Below are 20,131 nucleotides of genomic sequence, written 5' to 3' on the forward strand. Positions count from 1 at the left end.
TGAAATATATAGGATAACCCATGCTCAAGGCTCTGACCTTTAAGGTTATTACACTTTTCCATTCATATAGAGGTAAAAAGTTGCAGAACAGAGGATAACATTTGTCTTATTGGAAATTACAGGAACATCACGACCTGACCTACGACCTAGGCAGACAGCTGCAAGAACAAAGGATTCCAACACCAAGAAGTCTGCAACAACCAACCACGCCCCTCCCTTACCTTGCCTTTAAAAGTGCTTTGCTGAAACCCTTCAGGGACTTGGGCTTTTCTGGGCACGAGCCACCCCCCACCCCTTGCGTGGCCCTGCAATAAACCTTTCTCTGCTCCAAACTCTGACATTTCAGTTGGTTTGGTCTCGACGTGTGTCAGGCACACAAACTTGCATTCGGTAACATCTGGAGGCCAGACATCTGGGTTCTCCTTCCCTTCTGCAAACACTCTAGCTGCAGTGTTGCAGGAAAAGGTTTAGGAAGAGGAAACACAACTCACACTATTACCCCAGCCCCAAATGACCCACTGGAGGAGTGAATCCCAGCTGCTACATACAGAGAGGAACTTTCTGAGGTTCCTGATGACGAGGACACCACTCTGCACCCATCTCTCTGCTGGCCTGGTATCTGGGCCCTGCTGGCAGACTAGGGTAGGGCAGGGAAGAATTCGTTTCCCCTCTACCCATCTTAGGTTCACTGGCTGGGGCCCACCAATCAAACTGATGAAAGAAAGATTAATAGGAGGACAAAATCTTTTAATTTCATACCTGTGCCCAAGAGTTCACAAATAAAACTGTGGCTCAAGAAGGCAGCCAGATGAATGAGGCTTATGGAGCATCTTAGACAAAACAAAGGGGTTTGGGCCTTCCCTGGTGGCGCAGTGGTTGAGAGTCCGCTCTGCCGATGCAGGGGACACGTGTTTGTGCCCCGGTCCGGGACGATCCCACATGCCGCGGAGCGGCTGGGCCCGTGAGCCATGGCCGCTGAGCCTGCGCGTCCGGAGCCTGTGCTCCGCAGCGGGAGAGGCCACAGCGGTGAGAGGCCCGCGAACCGCAAAAACAAAAAACAAAGGGGTTTGGGCTTTGGGGGATGGGGGCAGGGCAGTTACAGGAAGGTAACCGGGACAAGTCCAATGAACTAGAGCTGTTTAGGAGGGTTTGTTAGGCAGGTTTAAGGCCAAGCTTTCTCCATTAATAACAGTTATTAAGAGTCCTCCTCTTCAAATGATGAGACAGGGAGCTACCTTTACAAATAGAAATTTACTTTGTGAATCCAAATGTCCTTCTGCGCCCTGTTTTCACAGCTTTTCCTGCATCTGCTGCTTCTTCATGGCCTTCAGCTCATTTGGGGGTGGTGCATTCCCACAAGCATCATTAACCTAGACCTTTTCTAGCCAGGGCCCTCTTTCTTGGGGGTTCTTAGATAGGGGACAACAGGGAACCGGCCCAGAAAGCAGAAAGCCTGGGCTCAGCCCTGGGCTTTCCTGCTCCCCGGCAAGTCACAGGAGCTCTCTCACCTCAGTATCACCCGCAAAATGGGGCTGAGCATCCATCACGCCCACGCCCCAGCATTGCTGTGGACCAAATGGGAGATCGGATAGGAAGGATGTGTGTAAATCGTAAAGAGCCCTGTTCATGCACAGCCTGCTTATCTGATATTCGCAGAAGAAATACTGGCTTTCTCCTGAGCCGGTTTGAGATGAACATCCTTTCAGCAGCCCCTAATGGGCTAACTCAGGCACATGCAAACATTTTTCGAACTCTTCATGTCAATGATATTTATACAGCTTCCTCGTATATGAAATAAATTAAAGCAGGGCTGTAGCATGAGCTACAGGCAGGCAGCCAGAGACCCACCCAATCCACTTATGCACCAAACTGACGGCAACAGCTGAGGCCTCCCCTCAGACCCCAGGGCTCCCAGGAACCGGGGGTGGGGGGGGGGAAGCTCTAGACCAGATCGTGCCCTAAGGCTCATCCTTGAGAGACAGGAACAGAAGCCAGACCCATCTCCTTCTGGAAGTTCCTTAAGGAAGGACGTTGGGAGGGAAGAGAAGGCAAAACAGACCATTTATTTGACCACATGGTTCAAATCAGACGGGCGGAAAGGGGTGTCATTGGGGGAGAGGACTCCGAAACGTCCAATGGCCTGAAACGAGGCTGGCAACTTGGGCCCAGGTTGTAAAGGTCAGGTTCATGACTCCCCTTCAAGTCCTGTCAAGCTCAGCCTTTCGTCACATGCTGCAAGCGAAAACTACCACCCAAGCCCTGTCCAGACAACCCACGTGGTGATGGATGAGAGGGGAACTGAGGGAACTTTCCACGTGTTCGATTTTCTTAGCCAGCCAACCAGGTGGAGAAGCATTTTGGCCCTGGAGCAGCCGGTTCCCAGGCCAGTTTCAGGGTCTTGCAGGTAGAGGACTGGGGCCCCATCCCACCCACGATGCTGATGTCAGGAGGCGAGCTAGCCTCAAAAAGGACCTGGAGCTACCCTGGGGGTCGCCCCTTCTGTCTGACGGACCTCGGACTCGATCAGGAGACAACAGATCCTAAACGTGAAACACGATCACAGCTCCTGGCCTCACATAATTAGCAAGGGCTAGCTCAGTCCCAGTTTTCCCCCAAACCGACACACCCTGTGGCTCTTGCAAAAGCAAGCTCAAAACAACTGTGTTTATTTCCTTGATTGTGTCACTGAACATTGCCAGATATCCAGCGTGGAGCCGAGGAAGATTACACCGGGGAAAATGTAAGGACAGTTCAAGTAGGCGGGTGTTACTGTGCTGTAACGCAGCCTAGAAACACTGTTTCTGGGACCCTCACACGTGTTCCACCTACACCGCAGTAGGGGTGACTCATCTCCTTTTTGCAAATGATAAAACTCCGGCTCAGACAGGTTATGGAACAAGCCGAGGGTCACTTGGTGGAGAGCTGGCAAAGCAGGAGAGGTGGTAACTTGTGTGGTAGGGATTCTATACATGAGGAAACTGAAGCCCCAAGACAACTGTGACTTGCTCAGGACCACACGACTGGGACGTAGCAGAGCTGGGACTGGACGCCCGTTTTCCTGGTCCCTGGTCCTGAGATTTTTCACCTCCTCTGTAAAAGCAGTGCTAATAACCAGTGAAGCAAGTAGCAATTATTAAGGATGTGTTTGTCACTATTTTTGTTGTCTTCCTTGTAATTTTTTGACCAAAGGTCAGAGAATTTAATTGAGGTTGGCAAGCAAAGGAGGAATTGATCCTAAACACACACTCATTTTTCTTGTTTTATTGTAATTCTGCCCATATATTCTGCCTGCAGTTCAATTTGGTCCTCTGCTCTCAATTTAAAAGTAAACAAAATCCCACCACCCCAATTAGTTTCATCCACATTGGCCCGGTCCCCGGGGGCTCACAGAAACCCTGTGTTAGCCAGTTTCACTGCAGTTCAATGAACCGAGAGGCAAATATGACCTCCATTCTCACAGAATCCACATTAAAATATTGGCTGGCCCGGCAAACACTTCTGAGCCTCGTACTCCAATGAGGACGTGTTAACAGGAGGCAAGAAAAACGGCTCACGACCCCGGCTGAGCCGCCCAGATCAAGGCACGAGCCCAGGTTCCTGGACTCTGTTCACAGTTCACTCCAAGGGCAGTGGAGAGGGAAGCTCGGGGCCCAGGACATTCCATCATGGGCTCTTCCCTGGCACTCAGGCAAGAGCCCAGCTTTGCCAGGCCTCAAGAAGGCTCCGCAAGGGGCCACTTTATAAGAAGCATTGCTGGTTTCTCGGCAGGGGAGCAATGTTGAAGAGAAAGTTGAGCACTTTGGGAACCCCATGGCCCAGTGAGAAAGACGAGCTCACCAAGCCAGCACGGGGTGGGGGGATGTCTCTGTCCCCGGTTTGTACGGGTCTGCTCCCTGGTGCTCTGTTCTCCACTCAGTCCGGAGGGCCTGTCCTGGGGCACCCTCATCGTCGGCGTAGCACCTGGCACTTGTCACCTCTCACCTGGTGACTTTGGTTGCCTCCCAACTGGTCTGTACCCTTGCCCCCCATGACCCATTCTCCACAGCTGGTGATTGACACGCCTAAGTCCCTCCTTACTCACAGCCCTGTGGTGTCTCCCGTAGAATCAAGTCCAGTCCCCGTGTCATGGCCTGGATGATCTGGTGCCCGCCAACCTCCCCAATCTCATCTCCCACCCCTCCCTCCCTTACTCACTACGCTCCAGCCACACAGGCCTCTCCATGGCATTGAGATGTAACAGCCTCAGGACCTTTGCACTTGCTGTGTAAGGGGATGCTCCTTCTTCCCCAGATCGTCACACACATCTTGCCACTGGGCATCGACTCAGATGCCAGCTCTTCAGAGAGGCCATCCCCAGTCATTCTTTTTTTTTTTTTTTCTTAATTTATTTTGGCTGCTCCGTGTCTGAGTTGTGGCACACAGGATCTTCGTTGTAGCATGCGGGATCTTTTAGTTGCAACATGCAGACTTCTTAGTTGCGGCATGTGAACTCTTAGTTGCGGCATGCATTCAGGGTCTAGTTCCCTGGCCAGGGATCAAATCCAGGCCCCGGGAGCACAGAGTCTTACCCACTGGACCACCAGGGAAGTCCCGTCCCTGGTCATTCTGCGCCACATCCCTCCCTGGGACGGAAAAAGTCCTCTACACCAACTAAAGGAAAACCCTGTTTGTCCAACTCAGGATGCTGGCTATTCACAAAACCCTCCTGTAGCCCAGAGCCCTCCCAAATTATTCAAACTACCCAGCCCTCGGCAGCTGAGCTTACTCACCCTGCCTCCCATGCCTTCCCATGAAAACCACAGTAAAGGACCCTGCCCACGCCTTCTCCTCTCTCCTTTCGCCTCCTGATGAATGTGGCGCTTCCCTGCCTAGCCCCCCATGGCGTGGTGTGCCCCCTCCTCTTGGGAATGAGTAACAAACTCTATTTTCTATTTTTTTTTTTTAAGATTTATTATCTGTTTACTTACTTATTTATTATTTTGGCTGCATTGGGTCTTAGTTGTGGCACATGGGATCTTCGTTGAGGCATGTGGGATCTTTCGTTGCAGTGCGCAGGCTTCTCTCTAGTTGTGGCGCGCGGGTTTCCACGGTGCGTGGGCTCTGTAGTTTGCGGCGCGCAGGCTCTACAGTTAAGGTGTGCAAGCTCAGTAGCTGTGGCACGCAGGCTTAGTTGCCCCGCGGGGTGTGGGATCTTAGTTCCCCGACCAGGGATTGAACCCGCGTCCCCTGCATTGGAAGGCGGATTCTTTATCACTGGACCACCAGGGATGTCCCCCAACTCTCTTTTCAATGGCCATCCTCTCCTGATCTGTTGGCCTCATCCTACATAAATAGTAATGAAACCTACATTTTCATGCAGTCTCCTACCCCCAAACACAGAGCCTGGCACGCAGCAAACATGCCACAAAGGTCACACGAGGGCAGAAGCCATGCCCACCCAGCCCACCGCTCTACCTCCAGAGCCTAGCGCACTGCCCACCCCACAGCGGGCGCATGAGAAATACCAGTTGAATAAATGAATAATAAGGGCGGACTAAGTGCCAGGAACATCCCCATCTGGGAGGATAGCACAGTGGGTGGGAGCACGGGTCTCGAAGCCTGGGTTGAACCCTGTTCTGCCACGTTCTAGCTGTGTAGACTTGGACAAGTTACTTAGCTTCTCTGTGCGTCCTCATAGGGAAAAGGGATAGGTAATAATGGCCTCAGAGAGTCGCTGTGACTGTTAAGTGAATTTGTTTAGGCAGGGGGTACAGAGCTGCGTGTGGCACGTGGGCATCACCACATATGTAATTACATGTCCTTGTTTTCTCCACCAACCAGCTCTGAGGACAGATTACTATTCCCATTTTGCAGAAAAAGACACTGAAGCGAAGAAGTGGCAGAGCTGTACCTTGACTATTCATCGTGTATTAGAATCCAAGGTTCCTCCAGTCAGGGCCAAGAGCTGGGCCTCCACCCCCCTGAGGGCCCCCAGCCCCCTCTGGCTCCTCGCCCGCCCACCTCCTGACCTGCTCTCCTGAGTGCCGTATCTTGGGCTGCACACACAAGCCGTTCGGAGCAATGACCTGGATTCCGGGTGTTCAAGTTAAACTACAATTACGCCTGTGAAATCATGACTATATTATGCTTGGCAGAGAGGCTGTCCAATGGGACTCAGGCCATAGCCCAGCCCCACTCCCCACCAACAGAGTTTAAGCATTTTTTAGCTGCCAACAATGAAAAATTGTGAGATTCCACAGAAAACATCTAAATGTCCACATTCTGTTGAAAAATCAGAAGGTCTGGTCTTATCAGAGTTCAGAGACCCGCCTCCCCATTCCCACTGACCCTTTGTCCACCCTCACTCAGACTGTCACAGCCTCAGATGCCCCTGTTTTCACCCCCTCTAATCCTCCCTTCAGACATCTCCCAAAGAAGAATTTTACACCATTGCCCTTGTCACAAGAATCTTTTAGAAAATATCAATTTTATCAGGTCATGCCCTTGCTGTGAACTTCTGATTCTCTGTTTCTCTACAACTTCATATCTAAACTCCTTACTGGGGCATTCTAACCCACTATGGCCCAGCCTCTGGCTACTTTTCCAGCCTCAATTCTTCTGACTTTCTTCAAAGCCATCTTAAACTATAATCATACCCTAATGTGGAAGACAGACAATGAACAAACAAAGAAACAAATGAACAAGATTATAAAAGAGATATGAAAGAGCTGAACAGGGCAGTGTGATAAATGGTAATTGTGGGTCACCTTGAGGTAAAGCCATCTGGGAAGGCTTCTCAGAGGAGGTGGCCTTTGACCTGAAACTCGCATGGGCAGAGTTATCTCCTGAGTGCTCCCAATGAATCTTAAAGATGGATCTTCATCCATCCTTCATCATGAAGGATTCCAGTCCTTTGTGTCTCCCTGTCTCCACACTCCTTGCAATGCAAATGTGCTGCCCTCCCACCAAGAGATATAGTCTATTTCCCTATTCCTTGAATCTGGACTAGGCTTGGGACCTGCTTTGGCCAACAGAATGCAAAGACCATTCTTTCCCAATCCAAATGCTTAGGCACCTTTGTTGAAAGTCAGTTATCATATGTATGTAGGTCTATTTTGGACTCTCTTCTGTTCCACTGATCTATGTGTCTACCCTTTTCCAATACTACACCGCTGTCTTGATTGTTCTGATACAGTAAGTCTTCAGACCAGGTAAAGGAAGTTTCCCAACTTTGTTCTTTTCCAAAATTGTTTTGGTTGATTCTAGGTCATTTGCATTTCCATATAAACTTTAGAATCAGCTCATCAATTCCTACCAAAGTACCTGCTGCGATTTTGATTGGGACTGTGTTGCTCAATTTGGGAAAAATTATCTCAACAACACTGAGTACCCCAATCCATGAATATGGTATACCACTCCATCTATTCAGGTCTTCCTTCATTCTCTTATTGCAGATGTCTTCCATTACAAAAGTCTTGGCTATCTTTGGTTAAATTTATTCCTAAATTGTTGGTGATACTGTAATTTCTAAAAATTTCATTTTCTAATTGTTTACTGCCAATACATAAAAACACAGTTGATCTTGTTTAGCCTTAGCTGGAAGCTGCCTACATCTGCCCTGCACATGTATTTTTAGTGTTCAGCCAGAGACATTTTGGAGGATATGGAGAATTTAGGGGTTCTCCCCTCCAGCTCTCTCCTGCCCAGGACTCTGTCACTCTCCAGTGGCCACAGTAGCCCCACAGAACCAAGCTCTGATTCCCAGCCCAGAGATACGGCAGGATTTCTACTGGAGTTTTAGCTACTGTTTATTTCACCACGACTGCACCCTACCTTCAAGCTAAAGCCATAAAAACTGGAAACTACTCAATGTTGGGTCCCTTCTTTCAAATTTTCTCCAAAATCTACTTACTTTGTGCACTTTCCAGAGGCTTGAGGTCCTGGTTATGTTTTGTTTTGTTTTGTTTTTAAACAGTCAGCTTTCCTCTGGCTGACCTTTCTTCTTTTTTTTTTTTTAATAAACTTATTTTATTTATTTTATTTTTGGCTGCGTTGGGTCTTTGTTGCTGCACACGGGACTTCTCTAGCTGTGGCGAGTGGGGTCCACTCCTCGTTGCACTGCGCAGGCCTCTCATTGCGGTGGCTTCTCTTGTTGCGGAGCACAGGCTCTAGGCACGTGGGCCTCAGTAGTTGTGGCTTGAGGGCTCTAGAGCACAGGTTCAGTAGTTGTGGCACACGCGCTTAGTTGCTCCGTGGCATGTGGGATCTTCCCGGACCAGGGTTCGAACCTGTGTCCCCTGCATTGGCAGGCAGATTCTTAACCACTGCGCCACCGGCTAAGCCCATGGTTAAGTATTTTATTCAGAGTTTATTGTTGTTCTCTGAGGGAGGATCAGCCTGTTAGGAGCCTACTCTGCCATCCCAGAGTGGAAGTCCTTGTTGATTTTAACATCTCTGATGGAACAAAGAATTTTAAAAGAAACATATCTTAAAAAAAAAAAAAGGAAAATAACAAGTGTTGGCAAGGATGCGGAGAAATTAGAAAACCTGTGCTTTGCTGGCAGGAATGTATAATGGCACAGCCACTGCAGAAAAAGAGTTTGCCAGTTTCTCAAACAGCTAAGCATAGAATTACCATGCAATCCAGCTATTCTCCTCCTGGGCATATACCCAAAAGAATCAAACGCTGAGACTCAAGGAGACACCTGTACACCAATATTGAAAGTGGCATTATTCACAACAGCCAATGGATGGAAATAACCCAGTGTCTATCAACAGATACATGGATAAACAAAACGTGGTCTACATACAAATGGAGTATTTTTCAGTCATAAAAGGGAAGGACTTTCTATTACATGCTGTTTGCTAGAGCTGTCGTAACGAAGTACCACAGACTGGGTGGCTTAAACAACAGAAATTTATTTTCTTCGGTGCTAGAGGCTAGAAGTCCAAGATCAAGGTGCTGGTAGAGTCCGTTCTTGCTGAGGGCTGTGAGGAAAGGGTCTCCTTGGCTTTTTGGTGGTCCTCTTCTCCCTGTGTCTTTATATGGTCTTCCGTCTGTACACGTCTGTGTCCAAATTCCTTCTTCTGGTAAGGACACCAGTCATACTGGATCAGGGCCCATCCACATGACCTCATTTCAACTTAAGTACCTCTGTAAAGACCCACTCTCCAAATGTCGTTATATTCTGAGGTACTGAGGGTCAGGACTTCAGCTTATGAATTTTAGCAGGTGCAGGGAGGAGAGACACCAAATCCTGCTCTAACATGCAACAGAATGGATGAACCTTGAAAACGTTACACTAATAAGCCAGACACAGAAGGACAAATATTATGTGACTTCACTTATATGAGGTACCCAAAATAGTCAAATTCATAGAGACAGAAAGTAGAATAGAGGTTAACGGGGGCTGAGGGGAGGGGGCATAGGGAGTTAGTATGGAACAGTTACAGGGATTTTGTTTGAGACGATGAAAAAGTTCTGGAAATGGATAGTCATGATAGTTGTACAACACTGTAAATGTTGTACATTTACAGATGTCACTGAATTGTACACTTAAAAATGGTTAAAATGGGCTTCCTGGTGGTGCAGTGGTTGAGAGTCCGCCTGCCGATGCTGGGGACACGGGTTCGTGCCCCGGTCCGGGAAGATCCCACGTGCCGCGGAGCGGCTGGGCCCGTGAGCCATGGCCGCTGAGCCTGCGTGTCCGGAGCCTGTGCTCAGCAACGGGAGAGGCTACAACAGTGAGAGGCCCGCGTACCGAAAAAAAAAAAAAAAAAAAAAAAGCCAGGTCTTCCGTTTGACTAGCGGGGGCATCAATAACCTCGGGTGATCTACTTTATTTAATTTAGATAGTTTACTTGAACTTTCCCAGGGTGGCCAGCTGGGTGTCCTTTTGCCCCAGTAAGGTATCATCTTTTGGGCTGTAGACTCAGAAGAATGATTTCTGTCTGTGTCAAATGGCATCGTTACCCACTTAGAACACAAAACGTCGTGGTCCTGGGAGCTGGACATGCAAAGACATACAAAGCGTGGACAGCACTTCCGGGGCAAGGCATTTTCACTTCATATTCAAAACCACCTTGAGAGAATTACAATAGTCCCCATGGAACAGATAAGAAAACAGGCCTCAGTCTTCCTTCGGGAGCCTACACAAGCCCTGGAAAGTCTATGTGTATTAAAAATTATTTGAGGAAAATTTGTATCCTTTCCTCAGGTGGTTCCAAAATAACTGCCTTTTCTTTTCTTTTTCTTTTTTTACGGTACGCGGGCCTCTCACTGTTGTGGCCTCTCCCGTTGCTCCCGTTGCGGAGCACAGGCTCCGGACGCGCAGGCTCAGCGGCCATGGCTCACAGGCCCAGCCGCTCCGCGGCACGTGGGATCTTCCTGGACTGGGGCACGAACCCACGTCCCCTGCATCGGCAAGTGGACTCTCAACCACTGCGCCACCAGGGAAGCCCTGCCTTTTCTTTCCACTGGACAAATAAGAGGGGAAGGAGGTGATGGAGATACATATATAATATACCTGTATTACAGACCTTAAATCCTTGCTCTATCACCTTATAAACCGTTTAACTTTAGGCAAGTGACCCCATTTCCTTACACTTAGTTTTTCTCAGCTGTAAAACGGAGATACTAGTGGAACTTGACTGAAACATAGGAAGCACTTAATAACTATTAGCTAGTATTATTACTGTAATGGTGGTTATTCTTTTTTTTTTTTTTTTTTTTTTTGCGGTACGCGGGCCTCTCACTGTTGTGGCCTCTCCCATTGCAGAGCACAGGCTCCGGACGCGCAGGCTCAGCAGCCATGGCTCACGGGCCCAGCCGCTCCGCGGCATGTGGGATCTTCCCGGACCGGGGCACGAACCCATGTCCCCTGCATTGGCAGGCGGACTCTCAACCACTGCGCCACCAGGGAAGCCCATTGGTGGTTATTCTTACGTTCTCAGCAGTATGTCAAGGGCTTTAAGCATATCGTTGTCTATTTTCTCTCTTTCTACAGATACACGTCTATCTATTAATATCCAGCTACCTCATTAAACCCGTCTCAGCAACTCTGCAGAACATATTCTCTCATCCCCCTTATCGGAGGGAAAACTCAGGTTTTGAAACATTAAATAAACTTCCCCGAAGCTTGCACAGTTTATTGGCTGAGAAGTTCAGGGTTTAGAAAAAGCTGTGACTTGGAGGACCTGGTTCCGACACTGGTTTGTGATTGTCAGCAAGTCACTCTGCTTTCTCCGCAGCCTGTTTCCTCATCTGGAAGCTGGCAGTAACCGATCCCTGCAGTCTCAGCATCCTTGCTGAGACTGTAGCTGTGCAACCCTTTGTCATGATGAAAGAGAACGCAAGCTGCCCGGGAGGTCTGCATCTGTTGTGTTCCTGGCTGTGCTCCCAGTTGCTAGCACTTTGGACGGGGATGTAGCAGGTACCCAATTTAAAGAAGCTGGATGAATGGGCAAATTAATTGTTTTGCTCCGAGCGGGAGTTTCCTGAATAATTCCCCAAATCCCAACAATCCTGTGGTTCTCAGGACAAGAGCCTGAGAGGGTGATCACAATATCTGTCCCAGGTCTAGCTGTGATTCCAAAGAGGAAAAATCCAGGAGAGATCAGGACACCTTTCCGCCGGCAGCAGCTGTGCCAGAGGGAGGAACGGTTGGTATCCTTGCAAAGGCCATGGCGCTTGTACCCCGCCTGCCCACGGAGGCCCCCTCCACAGGGCGGGGGGAGTCTATGGGGTGTCTCATGAACTGAAGTTCACATAGAAAACTAAACGCCAATTTCACTCAGGACCTTATTTTAGCAGTTCAGAGCTCAGCCCCTGTTTCGAAGCCCACACTCAGGTCATGTAGAGAAGCGTTCCAACTCACTCACTGGCTGCCCTGTGGCCATCCTCGCTTTCAACTTGGGTTTTTCCTACTCTGCTCAGCAGAGGTTAAATTCTCATTCGTTTTCTACTGTATCTTGAGGATGTGTATATCTGACAATGAATCATGCCTGGAAAAAATGAAGGAAACCCTCCAGAGGCAGCCATTCATTTGTCTGCAGATAAAGCTGCAAAGGAACCTAATTAAGGCTTTTATTTTTAATTTTGGTTCAATTTTGGAATGCTCCATTACCAAGAGCCCAGAGGAATCTACTTTCAGGGTCCTGAGGGCTTGAGCAGCTAGAGCAGAGGAGAAAGGAGCTGGGAGTCAAACAAGATGCGGACCGCCTTCCAGGGACAGCGGGAGAGGTCCTGGGGCTGAACAAGAGCCTCCTGCCTGAAGGAGCACGACCTTCCCGGTCACAGAGACGGTCATTCACAATATTATTACCCCCACACGACACAGCGGGCAGACTCAACTGCAAGTTCTTGTGAAATGTTTCAGCTGCAAGGTGCTTAGCCCTTTGGGCCTCAGTCTTCTCATCTGTAAATGGGAAGCAGTCCAATGACATGCTGAGTGACAAGGCAACTTTAGAAGTGGGACCTTGCTTCCCCAAGTTTGGGCATTCTTTAACTGTCTCATGTCTCCCCCCTCTCCCACCCCTCCTCCAAAGAAACAATGAGCTCTTTCAGGGCCAGGTCCATGGCTTATCTAGCAGCAAAACACAGCTCAAAGTGAACAGGCTTTGACACAAGACATACCTGGGCTTCAGTTCTATCCCTGCCATATTCTGGCTGTGTCAACATGGGCCCATTTCTTAATCTGAAACTCTCACTGGATAATGGGGGTCATAACATTTTCCTCCTAGGGTGTCGTGAGGATAAAATGGAATCAGAGATTGACAGTGTGTGACGCTTAGTAAAAGTTCCCATGGAGGGTCATTCTCTTCTCCTCGTTCTTCCCCTAATACACTGTCCTTAGGACCTCACAGTTATCAGGGCAGGGCCTCTGCACATAGAGTGGGCAAATTAATGTTTGCTCAATAGATGATCGGTGTTTGATCAATACTTGTTCGAGACCAGCTGGCTAATTCACCCGACCTTGTCATGCAAAAAGACTACTTTCCCATAAAGCAGCCCAGCCCCCAACCTACTACTCTCTTTGTGGGAAGCCCAGAGGGAACTAACAGAAGTGATATCCTTGCATCAGTTGATGAAAGCAATAAGCTAGATTTCAATGATCTGATGTGGAAATCATCATCGTCACTTATATAGCTCTAACTCCACGGCAGTCACTGTCCTGAGAGCTTTACAAATGTTCATCTACTCATCAGAGCAGCCCTATGGATGCCTGTGCTGCCATTAACCCCATTTTACACACTAAGTAAGACACAGGAGCCTTAAGGAAGGTCTCCTAGCATATGAAAGATGAAAGGATTCACGTCCCAGAACTATGAAGAGAACTCCCAATTATGCAATTTTCAACACACACACATACATGTAAATTCACACACTGCGATGAGTGTAAGTCAAATATAAAGTTAGAGGGCACTGTCCCCAAGACCACCTTCACTTCTGACACCAGCCGCAAACTCAGAGTGGTTCCCGAAACCCTCAGGTTCAATACTTTGCTAGAACCCACAGAACTCATGAAAGCTCTTAGACTCACAGGTATGGTTTACTACAAGGAAAAGATACAGACTGAAATCAGCCAAGAGAAGAAGTGCGTAAGGCAGAGTCCATGAGAAATGCCAAACGTGGAGCTTCCACTGCCCCCTTTGCACAGGGTCATGGACAGTTTATTCGCCCGACGTTGACATGGGACGACATGCAGAGTGTCACCAGCAAGGGAAGCTCACCCTAGCCTCAGAGTTAAGGATGTTCATTGTGGTGCTATTAGACAGGCACACCTGACTGATTAATTGATTGATTGCCCCATGGTTGGTCTAATCTTCAGGTCAACTGGTAGACTGACCTACCCACCCTAACTCACCTTGTTGGTCTTTCTGGAATGGCCAGCCCCACCCTAAATCACACTGTTACTGTCTGGCTGACCCAGGCAAGCAAAGATCGCCTCCCAGGAGCCGAGGGTAAAGGTCAGACCTCCTCTGGGGCAAGGCGAAACTCTTTACTACATATACACACATATATTTGCTTGTACTTACACAGATACGTATATAAATGCCTAGAAGAAAGACTGGAAGGAAACTTACAGACTGTGCACAGTCAGAATAGAAGGAAGTGTAACCTGAATATTTCACTCTGTTTTCTTTCTACACCTCTCTATCTTTAAAATCTTTTCTGGTGAGAATATATTTGCATATCACTTGAGAGAATAGTTACTTTTAAAACCTCAGAGAATAAAGAAAAAAGAGGAAAGAAAACAAAGTCCATTGTGGCTGCCAGGTCTGAAGTGCCTCATCCTATAAATAGGATGAAATCTGCTGCCTTGGCCCAGTGAGGAATGGCATGGGCTGACCGTGTCATGGAATTCGGAGTTGGGAAATGCTAATAAAATGGTGCACGGCCGGGACCCAGGAGCAAGGGGAAGGAAGGAGGTGACTCCAGGAGAGTAATGACCCTCAGACAAGGGTCCGTTTGACCTCCAGCGAACTGGCAGCCAGGCTGCGCTGAGTCCTGGGAGGAGATAAGTGGGGGTAGTGGCTGGGATGGAGAACATGGAACTCAGATCTTGGCCTTGAAAATGGGGGAGGGAGGTGAAGGTCAGAGGAGCACGAGGAAGTCCCCACTTTGATACTCCTCCACCCCAAACCCTAGACAGGAGGAGCCCAGGAGAAGTCAGTGGCGAAACCCCAAGTCCCTCCTGTGTGGCACTCCACAGCACTGATCTGTCCTCTTGTCCTAGCCATGCAAAAGCTCTTCTAGCTCAGCACCCCGGGGGCGCCCTGATTTCCCCCAATCTCATAGCACAGGTCAGGGCAGGCCCTGGCCCACCTGTCGCTGTCATCAGGACAAACTCCCAGACCTCTGCTCCGTGGTGTCCAGCTGTCCCAAACAAAGGCAAGGCCTGCATTTTTCTTTTGAGAGGCAGTTGTACTTTCCCCTCTGTAAAGACTCTAACAAAACCTAAGAGCAAAGAAAGGCCAATTTACAGTTACCTGCATAAAAAACACAAATCAGAAATCACTTTGAAACCGTAATTCAAGCACCCTATGGGATCTATATTATTCATGTTCTCCAACATTTTTTTTTCTTTTTAGAAGAGTCAGATTTTCTGAAAGAGCTCACAGTATTATTAGAGGCATAAGAGTGAAGTTATAAATACAATGTCTGCTATATACCAGAAACTGCACTAACTCAATTAATCCTCACAATTAATACTGCAAAGTACTACCCCCATTTTACAGATGTGGAATACTGAGGCTCAGAGAGGTTAAGAGGCTCAAGGTCACACAGACAGTGAAAGGAAGAGCCATGATACAAACTCAAGACTGATGTGAGAATCTGTTTTCTTTCCAGAAGGTCCTAAGAGTTCCTGGCTCTCCCAGGCTCCCAGCGACCCAGGAGGTCCTGGTTCCAATTTATCATAGTGACCTATAGTTTATCAGGCTTTGTTCCCAAATTCAGCAGCATTCTGAATCCCAAAATGACCTGGGCTGACTTTAAGGTCACCTATTACAGGGACACATTTTCCAAACCAAAAAACAAGCTCAGAGTCTAACAGATGAATTTTGTTCTCCTTCAAGTGTGAAGTCAATCTAGGAAGGTGTCATTTGGACACCAAAGTGTGATGCTTCCAGGGAGAGTTCAACGGTTTACGAAGACCACGGGACAGAACTTCAGACACTGGGATTACCCAGAAACCCCACGTTCCCGTAGCATCCTGTGACACCTTGGGCCCGCCTCTCACCGGGGCATGGATGCTGGTGACTGACATGTGCCTCACCCAATGGCCTGCAACCTGGAGGACAGAGGCATCTTGGGTGATGGCGAGTACAGAGACAAACTGTGCTGGGGGCGCTGGGGATGGGGGCACTGAAAGAAAGGAGAAAAAGGAAAGGAAGTCAGGGAAAGCGGAAAAGGAGGGAAGGAGCAAGAAAAAATAAACCCGAGAAATGTGAGACCTACAGTCACTCTAGTTATAAAACCACTGAGTCCAACCCCTGGAAAAGGTTCCACACGTGAACAGACCTGTAGGCAGGAGGCTCCCTTTTCCCTGCATCTGTCACCCCCCGACCCAGCCCTTCCTGGTGACCTCAGGCCCCAGGACCCACACAGGCGGCGGCTGTGTCGGGCTTGCCTCCCTCTGGGTTCCAGGGCCACCTGAAGACCTGGTCCTCCAGACAGATGGCGAGGGCTACCAGGAATAGCACAGCTAACCGTGCACAGGACGACCCCCTCCCTGCTTTAACACAACGACAAGTCACTTTGGTGGGGGTTATGCATACACACAGACTACCTGGTTCACAGCCCGGCTTCCCCAAGCACCCGTGGGTGGGTGAAGAAACGGGAGCTACTTGATGTCCGGCCTGTAAGGTGCTGAATGACCACCCAGCAAAAGGGTGCTGAATGATGGCTTCACCAGAGCCTGACAGGGACGCACGTGCCCAGCCCCACAGATCGTGTTTCTCAGCCACGAGGCGAGCACAGCCGCGTGCTCATCCACGGTGTGGACAGCACAGAGCTGAGAGGGGCTGCCAACCTCAAGAGAATTAGGGTCCAAAAATATCCAGACAGCCTGAAGAGAATGAATCCAACAAGGCGAAACTTTAATGGGACAGATGCTCGGGAGCCCTGTACTTGGGCCCCGAAATGCAGCTGCCCAAATCCCAGAGGGGGCGGAGCACTTGACAGCAGCAGCGTGTGTGAGAAAGGCACGGAGGTTGCGCTGTGTGTCCAGAGCCGGGGTGTCTGCCAAGCAGGGCTGTGAGTGTAGCTACGCGAGAGTCGGAATAAAGGAAGTGCCCGGCTTCTCTCTGCTCCGAGCAGCGCCTCCAGGGCCTCACGCTTTCAGAAGGACAGCAAAGAGCTGGTACCCATCCACAGGAAAATGATGAGGACGGTGGGGTGGACTGAAGTCATGTCATACGAGCGATGGCAGCAAGAGCTATGTTTAGCCTGGAGAAGCAGCTCAGAGGGGACAGGAGAGCAGCTTTCCAATATCTGAAGGGCTGCCACATGAAGAGGGATTTTAGTGGGCTCCCTGTGGCTCCACAGGGTGAAACCAGGGCAACAGAAGTGGCATCAAGGCAAACTGGCCTGTCAGAAGTCAGGTTGGTGCTGTCTAGCACTTCGAGTTGTCTCCAGAGAGGATGAGCTCCCCGTCATTGGAAGTAATCAAGTACAAGAAGAATGACCACCTCCTTAGGGGTGTTGGGAAGGGTACTGGCCAGCCAAGATGACCTCTGTGGGACCTTTCATCTCCGAGTTGAGCCTTTCCTGGGAGACCTCGGGAGGGAAGACCTCTCTCTTGAGCGGCATGTCTCCAAAGGCCTTTCCCTTAAATTCCCTGGCTAAAGGCAGGAGCCAAGCACTTTCAACAGCTGCCATCCCACTGATTCCTTTTCCTAAATTAGGCTCCCTGGGGCCTCACACCGGCTGGAGACCAGAGACAAGGGCCCTACGTGCTCTAGAAAGTAATTAAGTCCATGATATCAGCACTGACTTGTCCCAAGAACACCGAAGCCCCAGGGGCAGGGCGCCAAGGGTCCTCAAATTACCATTCTTGTAGCAGATTTTGGCCTTTTGTCCCCGAGAGCCCAGGCCCCGTAAGGCGACCCATGCCAAATGGCAACCGAAATAGAGCTGAGTGCTGGGATACAGGCCGTCACCCAGGAAGGGGACGTCCAGTCAAGGACACTGGGGACGTGGCCTCCAACATCCCTGCCTACCTCTTCTCCCTCCACTGTTGTATGCACTTGTTTTCTCCTCAATCAGCCAAAAGCAAAGTCAGATATGGGAGATGCCCCACAGCCAGGAGTAGGACGAGAAACATCCTGAAGCGGGGCAGGACTGGCACGTCTTGGGCATCTGACCCACTCACCCAGCGGATGAGTGAGCACTCCCTACGTGCTAGGCATTCTGCTACAGTGACTCGAGTCTAACAGTAGGAAAAGAAAGGAATAACCAGTGAACAGATATTCTCTCTTGCCGCATTTGAGGCAACTAAAGCCCAGAGAGGTTAAGTGACTTGGCGAGGGTCACAGAGCAGTGCCGAGGCCTCAGTCAATTCTTAAACAGAACTGTCACCCCCACTAGGCCCAGAAGTACCAAGGAGGCCCTTCTACCAAGCAATCCACTGGCTCTCTCATCCCTGGATCCTCTTCTTTTTCAGGGGATCAGAATTTGCTGGGAATCAAAGTTCCTAAGCAGGTAAAGGAGGTGGGTGGGAATCCCGCAGGGCAGATAACCCCCAGAAGAGCTTGGGGGTTCCAAAGACAAATCTACCTCCTTCCCAAATTCCCATCTTGGAATGACTATAAACCTGGGGGACATGAGAAAAAGGATGGAGACACGACACGTGGTGGGAGGAGAAGAAGCAACATGAAGGACCACGTTCAAATCCTCACTCAAGCAAACCAACTATACAGAAATATGTTTGTCGATTAGCAATTGCATATGGTTCCGTCTAATACTGTACATTCAGAAGTATCTGTGGATGAAATAACACAATTCTAGGATTTCCTTCCAAATAACCCAGTGGGATTAATAGAAGGAGGGAGGTGGTAAGAGATGAAACGAGACCGGCCCTGCGTTAATAATTGCTGAGACCAGGTGCCGGGTGCAAGGGGCTCATTATACTCACCATTCTCTCTACTCTTGGATATGTTTGGAATTTATTCTAATTAAAGATTTAGAAAGGAGATGTTGCCAATATTTTGAGCATCACTGCTAATGTCACAGCCTAGAAAGAGAATCTGTAAAGGATGCAAATATTGTGCAAAGGTCAATTTTGGGGTCCGTGATTATGTTAGCGCTTGTTAAGTCTTTCTGGAAGGCATGTGAGCACATTCCGATTGAGCAGGACGGGAATTGAGAAAAGCGCTCATTAAAGACACGGCCAAAGCGTGGTTCATCCTCACTTCTCTTTTCCAGGAGACCAAGGTGCTGGTTTCAGCCTCCTTCATAGGAAGGGAGTACCTCTGGGGAAGCTCCTAGAAGATGTGGCGGGTCTCCTGTCCCTTTAATCGCTCCGTGGTGGTCTCGGAGCAGGGCTATTGTACCCTGGCTCCAGTGACGTCACCAGCAAGCCTGATTTGGAGATTCCAGCAACCCCTCCACAGAGCCTGGCCCATCCAAACCCAGTTGCTCAGATGCCTTCTCTAAATAGAAGGCTTGTGTGATGATGCCTCCCTTTGCCTGCTTGAGGAAGCCAGGCCGGCAGGCCACGCTGATTAATCCTGAGCTTATTTTTACCTGCATCCACCTGTCAATGTCAATTTCCAGAGGTCCTGAATCATGCAGCCATGTGGTGTGGTGATAGGAGAGCCTGACTTCAGGACAGGACTGTCCCTGGTGTAGGGTGAATTCCACTGGCGGCTCAGGGATGGCTCTGGGTGGTCCACAGACCCAGCATGAAATGACACTGGCTCACACAGCAGGAGATTTTACCATTCTCATCGTCAGTTCTCTCCAAATCATGCTGGTTACTGCAGGGAAAAGTCTCACTTTGCTGCCAGTAAGTCTTTAATTCTAACAATAGCTAATTTCCCTTTTAACAAACAGAGAGCAAACCTCAGGTGTGGGGTCCTTGCAGACAACAAGATCTAGCTAAGATAGAACAACTTTGATTTTCATCATGTCTAATTCTGCAGCCGCTTTCCATGTATGGAAATGATGCTGGCGTCCCATGCACAACCGTAAGACAAGGCAAAGAAATGTTCAGCAAATATAATTCAGGTGTTCTATAAAGTGTGAAGAAACAGACACAATTAACATGGAGCTAATGAAGTTTGCACGGGCCCCTCCAGCAGCTGCCCCACCTCCATCCAACACAAGGGACAGTGCGCAGAGATCAGAGAGGACAGGGAAGGCATCTGTGGGAAGATATCCCACAGCCAACTTTTCAAATTCTACAAAAGCACAGAACCATCTGAATATATTCTATTTGGGTTTTATTTTCTCGGTCGCCAGGCCTAGAACTCCAGGAGTCATCCCTGACTTTTCCTTCAAACCCCACTTGCCATCCCCATTCCTGTTATCACCATCATTCTCACCATTATCGTCATCTTCAGGAGCATCACCGTCAGCAATGGAGGGCATCTACTGAATGCTTCCTAAGAGCCAGGCACTTATCTCAGTAAATCCTCCCAACTCCAC

General features: G+C 49.1%; 1 protein-coding gene across 3 annotated transcripts in view; it reads right to left on the reverse strand.

Annotated features, from left to right (window-relative positions):
* The window catches only part of SSUH2 (ssu-2 homolog), a 151,815-nt gene that overhangs the window by 84,721 nt on the left and 46,963 nt on the right, over nt 1-20,131 (reverse strand). The window contains exon 13 of one of the 3 annotated variants that reach the window (XR_003796617.1): nt 5,057-5,123. The exons of the other annotated variants lie outside the window; for them this stretch is intronic. The gene's annotated coding sequence lies outside the window, so the exon portion shown is untranslated. Of the gene's footprint in view, nt 1-5,056; nt 5,124-20,131 lie in introns of those variants that run through there. 3 annotated transcript variants of the gene reach the window in all.

The sequence above is a fragment of the Monodon monoceros genome, unplaced genomic scaffold (assembly GCF_005190385.1).
Source record: "Monodon monoceros isolate NGI ecotype Baffin Bay Population unplaced genomic scaffold, NGI_Narwhal_1 Super_Scaffold_3, whole genome shotgun sequence".
NCBI lineage: Eukaryota > Metazoa > Chordata > Mammalia > Artiodactyla > Monodontidae > Monodon > Monodon monoceros.